The 21,909-nt window shown below is 39.7% G+C and overlaps 1 protein-coding gene across 15 annotated transcripts in view; it reads right to left on the bottom strand.

The window, feature by feature from the left end:
- RC3H1 (ring finger and CCCH-type domains 1) overlaps positions 1–21,909 on the bottom strand; it is a 62,693-nt gene that overhangs the window by 39,473 nt on the left and 1,311 nt on the right. Inside the window, exon 1 of one of the 15 annotated variants that reach the window (XM_040073413.2) lies at positions 21,795–21,809. The exons of 12 other annotated variants lie outside the window; for them this stretch is intronic. The gene's annotated coding sequence lies outside the window, so the exon portion shown is untranslated. Of the gene's footprint in view, positions 1–2,927; positions 3,111–4,606; positions 4,743–21,794; positions 21,810–21,909 lie in introns of those variants that run through there. 2 more of the 15 variants (XM_040073410.1, XM_040073411.2) reach the window with 2 other exon arrangements.

Raw genomic sequence — 21,909 nt, 5'->3', positions numbered from 1 at the left:
GAATGGAAGATAACATCTTCCTTTGGGACAGAAAAAAGGAGAACTCATATGAGGGGAAATGTAGAAGAGTAGATGAATCACATGATATGAAAAATCATTATCAAAAAGAAAACTGGTAATGAAATAATTTCTGATGTCTGGCTTACTTTCACCAGAGGAATTTGAAAACAAATAAGAAGTGCAAGTCACTGATTCACAACCGATTTTTCTAAGTCAAGCAGCAAAATGACAACTCCCCCACCACAAACACCCATACATATTAGTTTCTCTTCCCCACACACCACTGGCTTCAGTTTCAAACCAAGGACTGCACACTTGCTTGCTAGTATCTGTTCTGACAGAAAGTTCTTCCATAACCAAAATAGCAACTTTTTATTAAATCTTAAGCTTAAAAACCCCTTACAACCAAAATCTAAATTCTAAAGGCAAAGAGAGAAACTTTATATCAGGACCTGTGCAATTCAGAGACAAGGCATTTTAAAATGGAAAAAAAAAATCTAATGCTAAAAGAAAGACTGAGAAGCCTCTGCCACTTTTTTTTTTTTCTGGAAAAAAGGCTTCTTTTTTTCAGACTTTAGTGCAATGTTGTTCACAGTTAACATTATTTTGCCAAGGTAAACAATCAAGTGTTACTAGTTAAGCTTTTAGCTGAGTGAAAAGGAGATGTACTTTGAGTCACTTCCAACTCAGGATGCTTTATGATTCTAGGGAAGAAATACTAATTTCTCTCTTCAAAAGACAATATACAATGCCACACAGCCTCTGATTCCCTGCCAATAAGGAATCAATAAGAAATCAGCGCTACCCAGGCAGGGTGGTACAAGGAAGAGGCACCACATGTGGTTAACCCTACCACCACCATTGCACAATGACAAGGTTGTCAAGGTTGTTCAGGGTTCTTCCTTCCAAAATACCTCATTAATTGCAAAGCAGACATTTTTTCCCATCTTGTCAGCATAGAATCAAATCATTCCCATTACTAATGTATCACCAAATGAAATCTTCTATACTTTTAGGTTACTTCACTGAGAGATGATATCCTAAACCATTCAGCAAATTTATTTTCAAGCCTTTCCCAGCTACCTGCCCTCTTACATACTGAGTAGACTTTGGTAACAAGCCTTCAAGCTACAATTATCCTTCATAAACCAAATCTGCCACAGAAATTACCCAGAAACTCCATAGAAATCCTTCTGCAAAGAGCAGTACACAGCTTGGTAAATCTACTGTATGTATGGGTGTATAATGAAATATCCTTTGGGGATCAAAATTTAAGAGCCGAATCGCAGTTTTTCCTTTTCACCACACTACTATTAGAATATCTAGCAACAATTTCCCAGACTCCTCTGCAATTCAGAAACAAACTGAACAGTCTATTAAAAACATATTATTAGCCAAGCATTCAGGAAAACAAGTTTTTAATTAACTGAGGAGACTTAAAACCAGAAGCTAACATGAAGTTGTACCATCAGAAAGCAGATGTGAACATGGAGACACCACTATCCCAAGCTATGGACTGGAAGGAAGGAGTTGAATGCAACTTTAATGTTAGTTAACTAATTAAAAAAAAAAAAAACAAAAAAACAGTAAACAGAGCCACATTGTTGCTACCTGTACTTCTGGCATAATGAAATAGGTCATATTTATTTACAAACTCAACAGTTGAAAGAGAAGTTTGGGGAGTCTGAAGATGGAGGGACTAATTAGTGGCATGCATGATCCTGTGCCAAGACAGGTCTCAAAAGACTGAGGAACGAGGGAAACAAAGCTTAATACATAAGCACAGCTCTCAGAGACTCCACCGTGTCTGAGGTTGTGTTCTGGTGCCTAAATGCCAAAAGAAGGCCACGGACAGCACTGACAACAGAACATACAGCTGTGAGAAACCTCAGAAAGTCATGTATTTCAGCACAGTCTAGCTGCTGCAACAGATGGCTAACTAGTGTGATGCAGCCAACCTTTTCCCCACAGAAAAGAACAGCTGTTGGAACAACAAATCCTGTGCTTCTAAATGAATCTCCACAGCAGATCAGCACAGAACTGTGGAATTCCTCTCATCCCACGTAAGACAGGAATGGCAGCACAGGGACTGAGGATTCACAAGCCACAAGCACACAGGCTGGCACCAAAGCAAGTACTGCTGCTGGTGCCATAGCTTTCCACATATATGGTCCTGTTCTCCCCACCAGATCTTCAACCTTTGGACAAGGAGCAGAGCCAAGTGCTGAGATACAATGTAAATCTCTTCCTGGCACAAAGCTTACAGATGCAGAGACATGAAGCTGTAAAAGATACCTACGCCTTGTGTCAAGGCTTGTGACTCACTGGGACCATGAATTAACTGGGAAAAAACAGTCTCTAAAACAGCTTAAAAGACCTCCTTTAAACAGGAGAAATTACAAACAGCAATAAAACAGTGGAAATAAGACAGTTTCATTATCGCTGTCTGCTGTTGGAACCATCACCTCCACAGAAAGAGAACACTTCTTTGAACAAGTACAGTAGGAAAAGTATATTCACTTTTATAGTACAATGCTTTTTTAGAAAAATGTTTCTCTTCAGCATTATACCACAGGTAAACAAAACATAAAGAATGCAAAAATTTACAAAAGACACACCTATTTAAATAGCCTGCCTCCCCATAATATTACATTTTTAACCCACCCTCAATTCAGTGTTTCACACTCAATACCTTCTAACACTGTAAAATCTATATCTATACACACTTCTTTGTGCATGATTGAAGAAAACATATGTCAAAACCCAAGAAAGCAAAAAACCTAAAAAGACACATCCACAGTATGTAAACTGGAAGACAAAAATATGTAATTAAGAATGAAGATGCCCTAAGACACAGAGCTTGAATCCTACACCGAAACCAGAGACAGATTGATTTTGTTATTTCTGAGTTTGAAAATATAAAATACCTGTATGCAAGTCTCATCCTCCTGTTCAGACTTGCATAAGCTCTTTTATCCATATCTAGAACCACCTGGAAAATTTTCTTTTCTCTTCTGGGCCTCCCAGGCCCCCAAAAATCCTTGAAATTCCATCCTTCAGCTCAGACTGGAAATGTCACACTGTAATCAGATCGGTGACCTGTCTCCTCTGGGACCCTGCCAGTGCCTCAGAGAAAGACATGATTATTCCATAAACCACTGGAACAAGCACTCAATCCTTACTCTGCTGGACTACAATGCAGAGGCTGACGTAGCCTCAAGTCCAAGCTGTGTTATGTCTGTGGCAACCAGAGTCTTCCCCATGAGCTTTTCAGATTCGACTCTTGACAAAAAGATGTTTGTAAAATATAGAACAGTCTGTACCAACATCCACTGGCATCAAGTTTCACACATGATGACACACAGGAAGACTCCCCTGCTTTCAGCTTGAATTACCCACACTCTCCGAGGGAGTCCTTTGGTGCAGGCTGCGAGCACACCCCGAATTCTCTCACAAACATGTTCTCTGGGCCCAGCATGCTCTCCCCTGGACACATCACATGCTGTTTCATCAGCACCGAACTGGCCCTGCTCTCTGCCAGCAGCAGTCCACACTAAGTCATGTCACAGTTGAAGCAGATGACTCAGCACACCTAAGGGGCACCCTTGGCTCAGCTCCTGCCGATTCACTAGATACAGCTCTTAAGGGCATTACTCATTCCTGAGTTTTATGTATTCCCACAGCATTTCATTACCCAAACAACATCATCACCTTAACCAAAATTCAGTTAAACTGAAGTTGTTTCATTTTTGCTGAGTCTTACTCCTAGCTAAACCAAGCAGAGCTTCCTGTTGCAGTTACCAGTGAACACAAGTAAAGCCTATTTAGTGCTAAGCTTAACACTACAGCAGCTCCTCAGAGCCAAAACAAACTCAGGCTTGCCAACTGAAATGCTCATGCAAATACAACTCTTGAGTAATCATTATTTATACTAATAAAGAAAACAGCATTTCATTAATTCTTTTAAAGAACTCTTACTTCTTGGTAACAACTTACACTTTTCTGAGAAAAAATAACCAGGCACACTTCTCTTTTCTGTGAGACTGGTTCTGTGGTACATTAACTACTTCAAAACCTCTCTGACACTTCGAGATTAAAAATAAATCCACAACCTAAATTAAATTAGCAGACAGCAGTAAAGCAACTCCTATCTCAAAAGGACTACCGGATACCCATAGTACAACTCTAGCCAGCAGCTGAACCTCCTCCATTCTTGTCTAGTGCCAAATAGATAAATTTTTGCCGGTGCTTCACAGAACCTTTTTGTTTTCTACTCCAGTGTGCTCGTTGTAAAAAAACCCCAGTATTTCTGGGGGTTCTTAAGTAGCTTTCTTCTATTCCCTGAGCAAATACTTTTAAAAGTCCTGAATTTCATTTTAGGAAAAAACTGACTTGGCCTATGGGAAGCCCTGACCAGCTGAAAGTAATGTGTTTTTTTTTACAAGCACCCCGTACTGCCAACTTCACGGTTCACAGGAAAGAATAAATCACTCTAGCTATGTTTTCCATATCCAGTTCCACAGAAAAACCTCTGAAAACTTTTGAAGAAAGAAGGAAAGTCCATACCTGATCAGAGAAGAGTAGGTAGGAGAAAAAAGCTTCTTACCTCTGCCTGGGAAGCTCCATGAACAACACATTCCATAAGCCCAGAAGAGTATATCGCGATTCAGGGGTATATTCTCCTTCCTGTTTGCTCTCCAACTTCTCAGTAAACTCGGCTGGTACAAGTGCCTGACTTCCTCATTCCTGCTCCACGCATGCGTGTTGCCGGCACACACCCAACACCACGGAGCACTGCCCACGGCAGCGAGCCCCAACAAAGAAACCCCCACCCAACAGCAAAACCTGCAAGACTCGGCTAATGCGTACTCCCAGCCCTCCTGCGAAGCGTTAGCTGGCTTTAGTAGCTGTATAACAAAGCTCTTAAAAAAATATAAAATGATAATAACAAACAGCATCAAAACTGTGTTCCCAAAGTAACTGAAGCTCAGTTAAATCAGATTCAAAATCTACTTTCTTTTTTCCTCAGTAATTTTTGACTGTGAAAACAAAGGGAGGAATTTATGTAATTTCAGGCAAAAGTCTCTAATAGAGTCAGTGAAGTATTTTAGGAAAATGAGGCCAGTTAAGGACAAGAGGTTATTCCTTATTTGAAGCTTCCTGCTTAGTAATAACACAAGGAAAACAAGAAAACCAAACAATCAACATCACAACTCCACCACAGTACCTCCCCAACAGACGCTCGGAAAGCAATTTACAATGATTTAGGCTTCTTGACATCCTGTGAGGCAAGACCTCACGTCCTCCTCCAGAAAAGAAAATTGTTGAAGTCATTTATATGGTGTTTAACAGGAAAAACATGGAACGAAACCAGATATATCATTTTTGAAACATGATATATCATTTTCTTGACCCCTATTCCCACCCAACCACCATTAGGGTCATGAACGTTAAAAGACAACACATGTAGACAAAATTTAAGCATTCTTGCTCATGCCTTCCAAAATATAAAATCTGCATATGAATAAAATCAAAAATGTTCAGGGAAGATATACATGACCAGCTTCATAAATTCTGGTTGTTATTCTACATCCCTTACAGCTTATTTAAAAGAAAGAGGAAGTGACCAATTCTTAATAGCAAATGGTTTTATGATTTACCACCTAGAGAATTTTTCTACCAATAGATGATAAAGTCTAGCCAGTTAATAACAGACCACAGCTCTACGGTATGTTCCTTTCTCTTCAAATTACAAGTTCTTGCATTTGTCAATGAAAACTGTAACAGCAACATAACGATTAAACCAGTATTAAGAAAAAGGAAAATGAAGAAAAGAAAGGCAGAAGGCACTTCAACAATCTACAGTAGCTTTCAGGACAGGGACTTGGGTTCAACTGGTCAAATCCTCAAGAGATCTCACTCCTGCTGTCAAGAAGGCAAGCTAATTATTTTGCTTGTCCTAGAGAAGACACATGTCTGAAAAAAGCCATGGAAAAGATAAAGAGGATAAGCTTGCAAAAGTCTTCAGATTCAAGAGTACAGGCAGATATTACCTGTCAGTTACAGCTAGAGAAGTCACTACTCTTTCTTTCTCATTCCTTCCTAAGATACTCCAGCTGCACTGGTTGTACAGCTGTTCCAGCTGAAGTTTTAAACGTAGACCTTTATTAATAAACACAGGTAGGCAGAAATGTGGGTGGAAAGCAGTTACACAACCAATTCCTCATCTTAACTAAAAGAAGGCGACAAATCAGCCACACAAACAGCTCATGTAAAATGTCTCCAAGTAGTAAACTTCAGGAGGAGAAAGCAATTGAAGTGAGTAGTGCTCTGGATCATTGAGACCAGTATCGTTCTTTTCCATGCAAGAATAATCCGCAGTTACCTGACAACTACTACCACAGGCATCTGATAGATGAAAATGAAAAGTAAGTTAAGGAAAGGAGACGGGAAGATCTTGGTGTCACCACCATGCCTTTACCCTACCTTAGTCATGAATCATTGAGAAGACCCAGCACAACTCAGTGAAAATGAAAGCATTAAAAAAAAAAATCTAACAAAAAGGTATAAAATACTGCTTGCTCTAAAGTACTACGTGCTCTTCAGAAACAGCTTTTCTCCCCACTTAATTCAGCAGCTCTAATTCTGCTTTGATGTCAGTGACACTACAGCTACAATAATATTACAACTGCAATGGCAAACAATGAAACAGACGGGCAGACTTAGAGTCTGTCTGGAGATACAGGTCAAAAACTGTAAAAAAAGGCCTCTAACCTATAATACAATCTTTCATAACTATCCCCCACTTCCTGCTCCCCAGCAAACTTATGTAAGAATACTATCTCCAAAAAGCAATAAAATAATCCAGATTGTTTTCTTTTTTTTGTCGCGTACAGTGAAAATACTACTGAAAATTTTTATTTGATAAACTTAGAAGGCAAGAATTGAGCAAGAGTCTGAACCTCCTCCCTGCCTCCTTTCCCTCATGTCCAAGTATTGGCACCACACTTGTCACTCTCCTATTTCTTTGTCTTCAAACTGACTGGCAAACTTAAAAAAAACAAACCTCCTATGTCAAAAAATTCCAGGTGCAATAGTTAGGAAATGCTGAAATATACTGTAAGAGCAGTATTAAGTGAACAGAAATGCTATTGCCCAGCATAGGCAAGAAGAGGCTTCTATTTCATTGTTACTGAAAGTGTGAAATGGAAATGTAAAATCCCATTTTATGAAGAACTTCACAGGTATTCAGAAAACACTGTTAGCGTCCACCTGGAAACTTAAGTCTCAGGACTTCATAATGTTTTCTTCTCGCTTCTCATTTCTCTGATTGAGAGATGGCTTTTCTTGTAACTTAGTAGATGTCGCCCTCATTTTAAAAATAGATGCCAAATAGCTACATGTTAATAACATATAATAACTGCTGTTTACATAACAGTACTCTCTAATAAAGCTTCAGTTATTCTATTTACCTTCAAAGCAATTTATTTTGGAAGACTGCATTTAAACATCAAAAAAATCTTTTAATAAAAGCAGAAAGTTAAGAGCAGTGAAAACGAATGAATTTTTAAACAAAACTACCAATGTAGTTTGCTTGCCTGCCTGTTTAATGTACAAGTTCATTTTAGACAACATAAGGAGAAGGGTTATTTTTTTATGTTACATACAAAGCCACCTCTAGACTACTGTGATGTTATTTCAAAAGGCAATGGAGCACTAGTTTTTGTGGCACATACATTTTATCACAGCGGGAGTTCACAGCAACAAAGAACATGTTTTTCACCCTCTGAGCCTTATTCTATTCCTATCCACTACACTGTTCTCTCAAAGATTTTGATACAGATTTAACTATATCAGCTTCAATAAATCAGCTCCTCTACTTCATACACCTGTTCAATTAAGCATATGATATCATTTCTGCATTATGATAAAACGGAATGGCACCACCAGCTTCAGAGAAAAGATGCACATTTACAAACACCGTGCACAGCAAAACCTTTTTGTGCTCACCACAACACAGCAGTTTTACCAAAAAGTTGAGGCGGGCAGCTTGAGGAGTTGGTAAGAGAAGATAAAATCTAGATTTTTCATAATTTCTCTCCCAGATCAGTCAAGTCTAACCGCTAAGAGAATTGTTAAATATTAAATAAGCAAGTGCCCTTGTGGCCAAGAAGGCCACTGGTATTCTGGGACGCATTAGGAAGAGCACCGTCAGCTCTGCCAGGGCTCTTCCTACCCGTTTGCTCATTCCTAGTGAGACACGTCAGGAGTGCTGTGTCCGGGTCTGGGCTCCTCAGGACAGGAGACACCCGGAGCTCCTGGAGCAGCTCCAGCAGAGGCTGCAGAGATGAGGAAGGACATGAAGCAGCTCTCACAAGGAAAGGTTGAGGGACCTGTGGCTGTTCAGCCTCGAGAGGAGACCCGGCTGAGAGGGGCCCTCGTCCCTCTCCGTCCCTGTCTGCAGGGAGGGCTCAGAACAGGGGCCAGGCTCTGCTCCCTGGGACCCAGCAATGGGACAAGAGACCATGGGCAGAAATGGATGCCCAGGAAGTCCCACCTGAACATGACAAAGAACTTCTTTCCTGTGCAGTGACCAAGTACTGGAACAGAGACCAGAGAAGGTGTGGAATCTCCCTCACTGGGGATATTCCAGACCTGCCTGGACACAATCCTGTGCCATGTGCTCTGGGATGACCCTGCTTGAGCAGGGAGGTGGGACTCCATGACCCACTGTGGTCCCTTCCAAGCTGATCCACTCTGACTCTCTGAAAATATCCAAGCTGTAAATAGAGAGCAAATCACAGCCACCGCCTACAAGCATGATACTTCAAATGAGATTTAAGCACAGCAGCAACAGAAGGTAATCTCTCCAAATAAACTAATATGTGTTAACCACCTTAGCCTTGTGAGGATCCAAGCATCTACACTCTTATTTGCATCCTACAACCAAGGAAGACAGATACTGAAACTTTACCTATTTAACATTTCCAGTGCATTTTCAAGCATAGGCTTAGAGCGGGGCAAGTTTAAACTACTTCACAGAGAGTATTCTCCATGCCCATGCTTCATGTCTGCTAACAACCTAGGCCTATTCAAACCAAACTCCCTTTCTTCTCAAATTCGCTTCTAAAAGGGTCTAAAACTTATTCCAGATCTGTTAAATGGTTAAGACATCCTGGAAACAAGGGAAAAAATGTGGGAAGCAAAGAAGAAGGAACTTCAAGGCAGACACTTTTAGCATCAGTAGACTCGTCAAGTTTTTAGATGTAGTTTCATGAGCAGCCTATTTGGGCACAACCAGGGCAACACAGACTTTTTATGTATTGCTTCATTAATGGAAACCATCTTGAAAGTATTGACTAAATTTAAACTAGCTACCTAAATGCTATTCAGCAATCCTAACAATAAGGATGACTACACTAACAGGTTGCAATGATGAGAGCAGGCAAAATGGAATAAGGAACATGAGCAATAATTTGTGGAATTGTTACTTTATACTAAATCCACACTGAAGTGATCTAAAATCAAAAACAATGCTAGATTTAAGCAAGGTTTAATGTGGTGCAAGTTATGCAAATGCAGTCAAAGCCATCCTTTCAGCTCACTGTGGTTACAGCATCGAGTGAAGTACTGTCCAGAGAATGCTCTAGCAGTCCTTAACTCACATCACCTTACCACCCCGACAACCTAGTTGCAAATAAGGAAGCAATTGTAAATGCTACAACAGTCGATACAAAAATAGCTTACAGGGCCCAAACAAAACCAGATATACTTCTTTGTTGAGTCTTGCAATAGCTTCACTTGCAATAACAGCAGGAATATTACTCATCTGTGACTTATTTTCTTTATCTTATTCTACTTGTTTCCATGACAGAGACTGCAATTGTGTTTTAATAACACAATCTAGTCCACACTACAGCTCTAGAGTCATCCAAGGTCAAGAGGCAGCTGCGGCAGAAATGGCACCAGGCCTGGAGAATTTCAGCTCTCTTGTTAACAACGGCATAAATAAAAAATTAGCTAGTCAACACGCTATACAAGATTTTCTCCACACCTCTAACATATTTGTTGTAAAAATCCAAACACTATTCAGCACTGACAAACGCGCTCAAGACTTTTAGGCAGTGTTAAATTACTATTCACACAGGGCTTAAAGTCCTTAAGTAGCAGCAGGAGAGGTCACACAACTGTTGCTGAAAAGCAGGTTAATTCAGGTACATCTGACTCAGAATGTAATTGAGCCTCACTTGTTTTAAATGATACTGGCAGCCGGTGATTCAATTTGTAGCTCTGCTAAAAAAAGCAGTTCCAGAGGCCAAAAATAGCCTAGGGCAAGGTACTCCTTTTGAATTAGACTTTTCATGCAACCTTCAATTACATGAAAAACCCCCCATCCTTAAAATATTTTGCAGGCTTGGTGTCAGTCTCACCTCCTAGATTTATAAAAATAGAATCTTTTCTTTATAGCTTGACAACATCGTTAGAAGTTATTCTAGTTTAACACAATCTGGCTTTTAGTGGGGGTGGAGGAAGCCACAGAGGTGGCTTCTGAAAGAGAAGCTCTCCTCGAAATTTCTACTACGTCCAGCAGAGCCAATCCCTAAAGGCTCTGACAATGGACATATTGGCCGGCCCAGTTAGAGAAGTCAGCAAGGCCTCTGCGATGACAGAACGAAATTTGTCTTTCCTCTGCCTCTCCGAGGATGGTGAGGGAGGCACCGGGGGCAGCCCCCAGCCGAGACCGGGAGCGGCCGCTGCCATCCCGGATCGCGTGGCTGCCATTTCGGCACGGCTCGCCATGACCTTTACTTGCTCAGCCGCTTTTAGCCAGCCATGCTGCGGACACAAGGGCAGAAGCGGCGGCAGCAGCTTGTCTCGTTCTTTGCCCCGCATGAGGAGGCGCGGAGCGGAGGCGGCGGCGGCGGCGCCACGTGAGCAGCAGCGAGGGGCGCGGCGAGCGATTCCCGGCGCGTTCCCCGCACGGAAAGAACCCGAACCCGATAAAAACTTCCCAGCTGACAGAACGCAGAACAAACCAACCTACGGACACCAATTCTCTCCCGAGTCAGAAAAAAGGAAAAGGTGAATACATGTGAGAACAACACGGAGAGACTAAGGTCGGTGAAAAAGAGGGAGGGGGACGAGGAAGTGCTTCAGGCGGGGGAGCTGAGATTCTTCTGCAAGCCGTGGTGAGGACTACAATACAACAAATTGTTTCATGAAGTGCATGGAGAGATGCAGAATTCACCCACAGCCCGTGAAAAAACAGGTGCTCACACCGGAGCGTGTGGATGCTGAAAAGCTGTAACATAGAGAGAAACTTGAACAAAGAACTCTTGCTTCCAGAGACAGAGGAAGAGGACCCTTGCTTTTATACTAGAACAGCTCATCCTTAAAAACTACACCCCACGAACGAAATGGTCCACGAAAAACAGTTGTGGGAAGATTGCTTTGCCCGTGGGAGGGACTCACATTGCAGCAGGTTGGGCAGGGCCGCTACTTGTGAAAATTCGAACCACGTTTGAAAAGTTCACAGAGAACTGTCTCCCGTGGGAAGGACCCCACAGCATAATAGAAGAGATTCCTTTCCCTAAACGAACTGAAGAAAAGATTTTTAGAACTGACTACAAACCCCACGTTTTGTCTCCTTGCGCTGTCAATTAAGGGAAAAGAAGGGCTGGGGCAGGGAGAAGGTGTTCTAAAGGTCTATTTTAATTCTCATTATCTTCTTTTACTTCCATTAATAAATTTTTCTTTATACCTTTCAACATTTGAGCCTGTTTTGCCCTTACAGTGTTTTCTCCTAATCCTTATCTCACACCATGAGCCTTTTAAGTTGTTCTTTCCCCTTCCTCTGCTCAACTGTAGCAGAGGAGAATAAGTTTAAGTTTATAAGTTTATTAATAATAGGTTTTGTTCGTTTGTTTTTGGTTTTTTTTGTTTTGTTTTTTCTTTTCTTTTTGTGGGTACCTGGCTTCTAGCCAGTGTCAAAACCATGAAAAAAGTACCCATAGCTTTAGTGAGTGGAAACAAAACACTCAAATCTCAGGGTTTCCATTAAACACCTACTCTTAAACCAGTAACAAACATTTCAAGCTTAACCGCAAAAATGAAACCTGTTGCCTTATATATATATATATTTTAATAGAGCAAACAGCCTAAGATAGTCATGTATAAGAGAAAAAAATTCCAACCCCCAACATCTCACTGGTCCTCCTATCAGTAATGGGTAAGAGGTATATTTATTTTTTGCAGGAGCCTGAATTCAACCGGGAAAAATAATATCCTGCATCCTCTCATAAAGAAGTTTTGAATTATAACCCTAGTTATAGAAATCTGAAGTTACATAACTTGAAAAAATCATTCAGTCAAGAAGGCAAAATGCAATAATCCTGGGAGTAATCTACTAAAAATCCAGAGCCAGCTTGATGAATTTTGCTGCTTATGACTTGTAAAAACAGTTCTCCTCCAAACAGGGATTGTTGTCTTTTAAAAGAAAGTCCCCTTACTGTTTACTTTGCCTGAGACTTATTCTAAATGGAGCAGTCCACAAAGAATTTTTCTCATTTACAGTCTTCAAAGATATATTAATCTCTAAAAACATATTACAACTATATTACTGCAGTATCAGCAACCAGAAAGATATAAAATAAAAAATACATGGGATACAATCTCACAAACTACTGCCAGAGTTGTGTTACTAAAAAGTACACACATCTCCACAGCATGCCAAACCAGCTTTACTTTTTAAAAGCAAAGGGTAAAAACTTGCACTAATGAACTTTATTCACAGAGATTTAGACTTCGCTCAAGGAAAAGTAAGATACCAGACTAGATAAGGCTTATCTAGTCTGGTATCTTAAGACTGAAATACACTCTGAAAGAAAGTAACAGTAGCTGCAAAATCAAGCAACTCTGTAGATCATTTGGGTGATTTAATTTCCATTAACCATCTCCTTGAAGTAGTGACAGCTCACCGCGAGCTTTTAATAGGCATTGCCCCAGACTGCTATGAGACTACAAGTGTTTGAGCCTCTACACACCCTGACTGCAGTGCTACCTTTCCCAGTGCATTAGGCGTACATCTGATTGATGTTTTATTTATGGCACGCAGGGACTACTCAAGAAGATCCTTCCATTTTTCAAATTTCCTACTCTTAAGAATCTTAAAAATAGAACCCATTGGACCGTTGCTGCAGTCCAAGCCATGACAAATGACAAGCCAGCCATGTACAGCCAATATTTGCATGATTTGATAATTTAAATTTCCTCAGACTTGTGTAAGCCTGGTTAAACAGCAGGTATCCAAATATACGATAAGATGTAGGAAAGGAAAACTAGGCACTGAAACTCTCTTACCACCTTTACACATTCCTGTATTCTTGCTGGTTTTGGAATTAAAGCAATGACACTAAGCTAAAACCCAATGACAAACAATTTGAAAGAGAAAATTCCAAAAATGGGTAAGCCAAAGGCAGCTGTAATAGCACTGGGAATTATTCAGCATGCAAAACCTTACACGCAAAGAACAAAGTATTCGAATATATTTATTAGCATACTCAAGTCACTGGATTTCCATAGGCTTACTGTCAATTTTTATCCTGTAATGACAACTCACATAGCAGCCTGTCACATCAACAGCACTGAATATTCCCACTTCTCAAAAGCTACACCAAGTTTCTGAAATGACATTAATGAATTATCAGATATGCTTGAAGGAAAGGATTGCTGTCACTCACTTCCCCTTCCTGAAGGCTCCCAATTACTGTCATGTGAACTGGTAAACAAGCAAAGGCTTTTTCCCCCACCCCCCTCTCCTGGGGAAGGACAAGTCACATTTTTATTTATTAGATATTACTCACAGGAAGACACTGTAGAATGCTGGGGGATTTTTTTCCAATTGAGATTTTAGCTAAAATATACCTGTGACTGTTTTAATACCTGGTGAGTAATCCTGACCCCACACCCCTTTCCTCTCCTGTACTGTCTAATGTGACAGCCACATCACATCCTCAAATGCCAATACCAAGGATTTCTGTGGAAGCCTTTCTTCCTGGTATGTCCTGAAATGACCTACATCATGGCCAAGTTTCAATTTGACAGAGCTCAAGTTCTATTCTCAACTGGTCTAGTGAATCTAAAAACACATAAAAACTGCTGTGAACATACAATTCTCAGAAACACACCCACAGACATCCCTACCCAACCCTTGAGTGCTATTTCGTTACAAGCATTTGACAGAAAAGTTCCACTGAGAAAGGAGTGACCAGAAAAGCTCACTACAGACCTCTGCCTGCTGAAGTCATGTAAATCCTCAGATTTACAGAAAATCAGGAGGGAAAGATTGCATTCCTATGAACTACAGTGCAAACGTTGACACTTAGGTTATTCTGCCTTAACTGATGAATTTCCAATACTCCTGAGAAAAGGAAAGAATGCTAAAAAACAAACAAACAAACAAAAAAGGCCTGAAAGCTACTTGCAAGTGTTGATAGCATCTTATTAGTCCTAGCTTTATTTTTTTCCTTTTAGCAAACAGAAATGAGAAAGAATATAATGCATTAAGGACAGATTAAAATTTTGCCAAGTTTCCCCCCACTAAGAATATATTCTGCAAAAATCACACTACTCAAAGAGAAGGAGGTAAGTCTTAAGTCTAGTAATAATTAGAGAAAAGGGTTAAATATAGTACAAGTATAACTTAAGGAATTTATTTTGATTTGCAGCCAAATGGGCTGGGCCTTTTTGCTTTGTGGTTAAGGTATTTGAGAACTTAGTACACAGCCTTTCACGTTATTATTTTAATAAAAATAAGAAGTATCTTGCACTCCAACAGACCCTTTAAGCCTACAGACAGGTCACCAGTAAAATGCTAAGCAGCATCACTGAAGGGAAAACAGAGAAGCTGAGTTTCCCAATGCATCTTGACACAAGTTAGAACTAGGTTATTCCACATACCTCCACTCCCATACCGTTATCAACAGGGAGCCTCTTATGAAAAAACAGAGATGGGATCATTTAGATGGCTTCCCGAAACAACCAACCCTTACTTTGAGCACCTTTTCTGTGCACTGAAATTATTCATGTCCCTGAAGGTTCCTAACATGAATACATCCTTAAAATGGAATAAAATGTTCAGGAGACAAAACCAGACGGAATCAAAGAGAGACATATTCAAACCAAGAAGATGGTTTTGTATAAACTACAAAACAGTGGATAAGCAGCACTGAAAGGCAGGATGATTTAATACAGCAGACAAGTACAGGAAACTAATAATCCACACACAGACCAGCAAATCCAGAAGACAGCCCTGCTGGCTCACATTTCTTTAGTAGAATCTAACAATAGCTGGCAACAAACCAGTTACATTTTAAATAGCCTGGTCTACTCCAAGCAGCCAAAGTTTAAGCAATTCTCACTTTCCTGAATAACATTTTCTTTCCAATGTTATGATTCACTTACAAAGAAGCTACGGTGTCAAGACTTCTATCCATAAGGCCTCGTTTAAACAACAAAGACTAAATTCAAAATTGACTTTAGGTTTTTGCAGCACTAATACAGCCTCCTTTTTAATTAATTCTACAGGAGATCTTCTCACACAATTAAATGGCAGAATGACTCATAAAACAGGAAGGACAGCCTGAGTAGTTGCTTTTGGTTTAACTAACCCAGTTCATCTCATCAGGCCAATTTAGCCTAACTTATTTTTATCTTCCTCCATCTCTCCTTTCAAATTTACAACAAAGTTGTCACAACGCTCCGTAACTTCTCATCAGTTCCAGAGGAAGCAGCAATGTTTCAACAGTCCTCAGTATAGTCCAAGAACAAAGAGTACCACAAGTTGCTCCATTATCCAAACCACCCACCCTGCAACCCTGAACTATAAAGCAATGAAACTAAGGGGCAATAAGCCATCTCTGTTACCTGCATTAGCCGGCTGAATTGATGAGTGGCTCAGATCAGAACAAAGTTAATTAAAAAAAAAAAAAAAAAAAAAAAAAAAAAGAGTATCAGAGAATGAAATGATCATTAAAGAGAACTGGAGAAGTAAAGATAACCATGCATCCAGAGGGGAAAAAAAAATCTTACAAAGAAAACAGAGCATTTTAGCAAGCAAAGAGATAAAGACTCGTTAGAAAAAAGTTATTTCAAGTCTGGAAAGGTACATCAGAGAGTGGTTTTCCTCTGCAATTGCTTTAGTAATTTGTGAGACTTTGCCCTGTTCTCATCTATTTTTGATCCAAAATCCACATCCCCTCTACAAAGCAAGCAAAATCAAGAATTACCATCCTTCAGAGCTGCTAAATAAAAGCCATTTTCCAGCTTCCAGAACTTTCTGGATTCTGTCTACCCATACAATAATTAACAACAGCGCAGGTCACCAGTGACAATTTCTATTTATCAAGATCTTTCAAATGTGATTAATTAGTTCTGTTTATGTTAGGGGACTGGTGATTTGGTATGAAGCCCCTCAGACACATCTAGAACCACTTCCCAGAGGCCATGTTAAACAAACAGCTGCTCCAGCAGAGCAAGATTTTTCATTTGTAGAAGGTGGAGGCTAACACTTGCTTCACAATTCCTGCTCTTTCTTCCATACACAGATTGTAAAGCAGGACAGCATGTTGCTGTTTCCTATCTCCTCAAACCACTTCAATCTGTGGCACAAAACGCAGGCTTGATTTTTGTACAATGAAATAGGAATTTTAAATTGTGACACACCACAAACAGAGATGGACTGAGCATCATGAGCAGATTTTTCAAGATTTCATTAGCATAATGTTCACTTATAAAGACAGGGGAACTTCTACTAAGCCTCCCAGAGAACAGCTTATATCCAGAAAGGTGAGATTTAATTATTATTAGGCCTGCATAACTGCCAGAATAATTAATGGTTATAAAATAATGTTTATGCAACATGCCACAATTCAGGAATGCCACATAAGCTAATCAAACTCACTTTCTACTGCTGCTTTACAATTTAGCTTCCATTAATTTCAAGGTCTCTCCTTCAGCTTTTGCCTCTTAGCACAGAACTAAAAAAAAAAATACACAGGACAAAACACTTTAGTCTTGCTGCACAGTGAGTGGCTGAATAGTGAAGTCCTTACACTTCCATTTCCTGGTACAGTTCTAACATCAAATAGTACCTGAAGGACTTCCATTCTGAAGTGGTAACAAAAGGAATGGAGGTGGAAGGAGAACAAGCTGAAAGAATGTGACTTACACGAAAAGTAAGTCAACAGCAAGAATTTTATTTCAGTCACTTTTGAAGGGCATTTATATTACACAGCCACTGTTGTAAGACACGGAGAAGTTACTAATTCAAACACAATTGCTACAAAAACTGAAGAGTGCTAAGTCATTATGAGTAACATTTACTCTAAAAACAAAGCATGGAGAAAGTTAAATGCTAGCCAACACTGGGAGTGTTGCACAGAACTTGGTTTATTAACAAGCAGGTAATTAAGACCATCCTCCTTGGCATAAATTTCAATTCATTCACTTTGTAATACCTTCCCTAAACCTTACTCCTTTTGCCCTAAAGACAGCACCTAATTTTGAGTTGGGGACCAACCCCGGCAGACTCAATTTATCAAAAATATTTAGCTTCCAGTCTGAAAACCTCCAACGCACAGCAAAGAGATGTGATTCCTGCTACTCTAGTAGATGTCTCCTTTGTAAACAAGTCAAAGGAAGGAAGTTAAAAGTTGTAGAAGAAAACCCTTCTAAACTTGCCCACCATTTGAACAAAAATAATTGCTCAAAATGAGCCCAGGAGAAAGTGCTGAGAAGACCTTTGGATCCAGGCTCCAAGCACTCCTGCTCCATCACCTCATCAACCAGCATTTTGTCAACAACAACAGGTTTAAAAACAACCATACCTCAACTTTCAAAGCTTATCCTGACAGGGTCTAATAAACACAGAAGCATCCTGAAAAATAATTACATTTGGAATGCCCAGATTTTAATGTAACAGCCTGCTTTGAAAGAGTATTTCATTAGACAATTTAAAAAACACCAATTAAACTGGAATAGTAGAGAGATGAGACTAATCAGACTTTCCATGTTTAAAAAAAAAAACCAAACTAAAAGAAATCAGAAACCACCTGTGCGATCTCATTTTCCCAGCCTAGCACTGTTTCAGCCATTTCAGCTACATCAAACACTTTGCTTCTTCAGTTGTCTTGTAGCTGAAGCAGTCCTGTCTCAGATCAATATAACATGCACACCACAAACACCAGGAATTCGGTAATTGAAAATTAATACTTTAAAAAGTGGTTTTGCAAGCAATCTGTAGCGAAAGGTGTCTATTCAGCAAGAGGCAAGAACTACATGTCCTTATGGTGGTTTTAGTGACCATGGCTGGAAGGCAAAACTCAATAAATCCTCCAGCTTCCGTAATCGAATCCCAGGCTCTCACCACAATATTTCCTGACACAAACACTCTCTTCTATGTTCTTTGTATCAAATCACATGGCAACTCTGTCACAATCTATGTGAGGCAAGTGAAAGATCTGCTCCTCCAGCAACGCTTCCACTCTTTTCAGTTTAGCTGCGTATCTTTTTCCTATGTACATTTCTTATGTAGCAGAATGAGAAAAAAATAATCCTTTTGTGTATCAAAACAATCATCCTCCCTTGTCTCTCCTCTGCTCCTCACATCTTTTTCTCATAGGAAGATTTTTGTTCACATTCCTTGTTAGAATGAAAAGTCCTCATTCTAACAAGGTAGCTTACATTGTGGGCCTCTACCTACTTTGTACAATCAAATGATAGAGATCTTACTCTCAATGTGGTTTTTAGGCTTCCTGATATGCCTTATTTATTTATTTATTTATTTCTGGGGGAAGAAAAGCTAATCTAGCATGTGGGGCAGAAGTTTTCATGTAGAAGTCAGCATAGGATGTCCAGGCCCTTTTGTACATGCATATCATGCCCTGTTGCATGTAAGTCATCTCCACCTGCTGAAGGTTCCCTTTGACCCCCTGCAGCTGCCTTCCTTCTCACTCCATTAGAAAGGAATCTCAGTGTGAGGCCAGGACACCCATCATACTTGCATGAAACACTCCTCCACAGTAGCTTTCTAACACAGAGCAGTGCACAACTGGTACTGCCTCTGACAACACAAATTTACAGCAAATTATTTCGAATTCTTGCAATTTCTATCACCAAAACCTTTCTTCTCCAGCTGATGGTACCAAGTATGTTGCTACCATGCAGTAACAGGAAAGCTGTTTCCTCGAGCACTCTAACCAGAAAATATTTTTATATCAGGAAAATCTATTTATAAAAAGCCATAAAGGCTTTTGCACCTTCTTCCCCATTACACACTTCCACAAATAAAAAACCTCATAATGAAATCAGTTAGCCCTTGGAAATCTAATACCATTTCAACTTTAACCATACTGGTAATGAAGAAAATGAGACTGATGCAAAAGGTAATTATCAAGAGATGCGCTCCTTAAGTAAAACAAGTGATCAGACTCAGTGATGGGAACTGCACCTAAGACCAGGGACACTGTGGAATCCCTGCACAGAAAGGAAAGTAATGGAGCTAAGTAAACATTTGTGGCTTGCTTTCTCAGTTAGCAGCGTCCCTAGACTTCAGACTACATTACTGTAACAGAGCCTACGTGAATCTTGAAGGTCATACTCAAATTTCAGTTGGTGCAGGGTGTTTATATAATAATTTTTCACAATAGGAGCATATTATATCTTTATCCTGTATGTTAATGGTTTCACATTTGTTACCTAATACAGTCCACGACATTAATTTCAAAATACTAATTCCCCTATGGTTTATTTCTCATGTACTTTGAGTCAGATTTGTTCTTCTGGCCCACGAGCCAATGTTACCTGGGATACTCCAGCAAACAACCACCTGATTTACTAGGTGTGGGAAAAACCACCACAAAACCACAAAGACTTTCATCTGCAAAATTATTCAGTGAATCCACTGGGGAGAGAAGAATTTTAAACAACAAGTAGGCTTTGCAAAAAATTACAGAGTTTTATAAAGGTCACCTGCTTAAAAGATACCTTACAGTGGCTTCAGCATCACTATTCTGATATTCTTGGGAAGTTTGGGAACCTACATGCAGATGAGTTCTTTCCTTCTAATTCAGCTTTACATGTCATACCATTGGAAAGCTACATTTCCACAAGTTCTTTGAATGGATGAAACTTTTTTTCCCCAGGTATCCGGCATGTGAACTATAATTGGTGCAGAACAACAACAACAAAAGGCAATTATCCTTTGTATCACTACGTATTACAGACTGGGAAAGGTCAATTTCCTAAGTATCATAAAGCACTCTTTTACAGCACTGGTTAGTTAAGAGACAGAGACTCTAATTATATGGGATGTCAATTTTTGCCATTGCTATCAAAGGTAGCCAGCATCAGTGTCACCCAAGACTTCTGAACCACACAGTAAAGTAATTAAAGCATTATTTTAACATACACACTCACTGAATCTTAACTTGTGTGATGCTTAATTCAACAAGATTGATAATGGCTCCACCCAGCTTGCTGGTGAATCATGGGCAACACGTCAGAAGTTTCCAAAAGCATTCCTGCTCATTTCTCTTCATCTGCTTTAGCATGAGCACTTTTATATAATAATACACATCTCAAGATGCCCCTAAATTAAACTCTGTGATATTACTGTCTGCAGTTTCCAGATTCATACGTTCATCTGCTCACTGGAACATTAGTTTTTTAAATTATCGGCATACAACAATCCCATCAGAAATTTCTAAAATATTTCACTTTAAACTAAGCTAGTTTGGATACAAAGTTGACAAAAAAACCTCTCAAAAATAAACAACAAAACACCAGAAACCATACAAGTTACTTCCCACTTATTTCAGTGAAGGTTCCTGCTGCTCATAAGTGATTGACAAACTCAAGTCTCTGGTTGTCAAAACAGACTGCTCTGATGGTACCTGCCTTTTCTAAATTTACCTCCAAGCAGCCTGTCAGGCTGTCTGCTGTGACAGACCCTTTTCTAGGACAGGAAGGCAAAGCCATAAGCCATCTTTGGGAAAGGAAAAGGTGCCTGATAACATCTGCTTCTATTTATCTTAGTAGGAACCATAATTTCATTATAAGCATTGTGTATTAATGCATTGAAGAAAGCCATGGTTCTCTTGATGAAGCTTAGAAACTGGCAATAATGCACAAACTGCTCCTGAACATAGGTTATTTTAACAGCCATGAAGTCCCATATTAGCTTTGTTGATTTCAAACCCAGCAATACAGACATTTATAGCTGACAAAATCAACCACCTCTACATCCTTATAAGCCTGAAAGAACCGAGGAAAGGTAAGTTTAGGAATACATTAACTTCTGCCTCATGGTATTGTTGTATAGTACTCCATTATCTCACAATTCTATAGCAAAATAATGTGAACAGAGTATAAATGCTGAACTTAACAGCTGAATTTATCTTCCAGCAGTCATTAAATGTCAGCATTACTACACCAGTTACAACGATTAAAGCAGCTCAGATACAATCCAGGTTACTTTGAACCTTTTAATAATTTTTGCAAATTTTTAATTTTTTTCCCCACTTCAGCCATTTTCAATATGGCAAAAACATCCATAAAACCATAGCTTCTGCTAGAGGAACAAATGATTTGTCACTCGTACTTGACTAAAATTTATAAAAATAAGAGATACACTCTGGACAAAAAGGCATGCAGAGGTAAGCAAAACATTCCTAGTTCCTGGGAAAAAAACCCCAAAACCTGCATCAGTTCCCTCCCTGCTTTAAAACAAGACAGACCTCACAATGGCTTTTGAGGACAAAACCTGACACCAGGCCGTTCCCAACCATCAACCCCAGCTACACCAACACCGCAGCCTCGACGTGAAACCCTACCCACTCCGTGGGTGTAATC

The sequence above is a fragment of the Hirundo rustica genome, chromosome 9 (assembly GCF_015227805.2).
Source record: "Hirundo rustica isolate bHirRus1 chromosome 9, bHirRus1.pri.v3, whole genome shotgun sequence".
NCBI lineage: Eukaryota > Metazoa > Chordata > Aves > Passeriformes > Hirundinidae > Hirundo > Hirundo rustica.
This window is presented reverse-complemented; position numbering and strand designations above follow the sequence as displayed.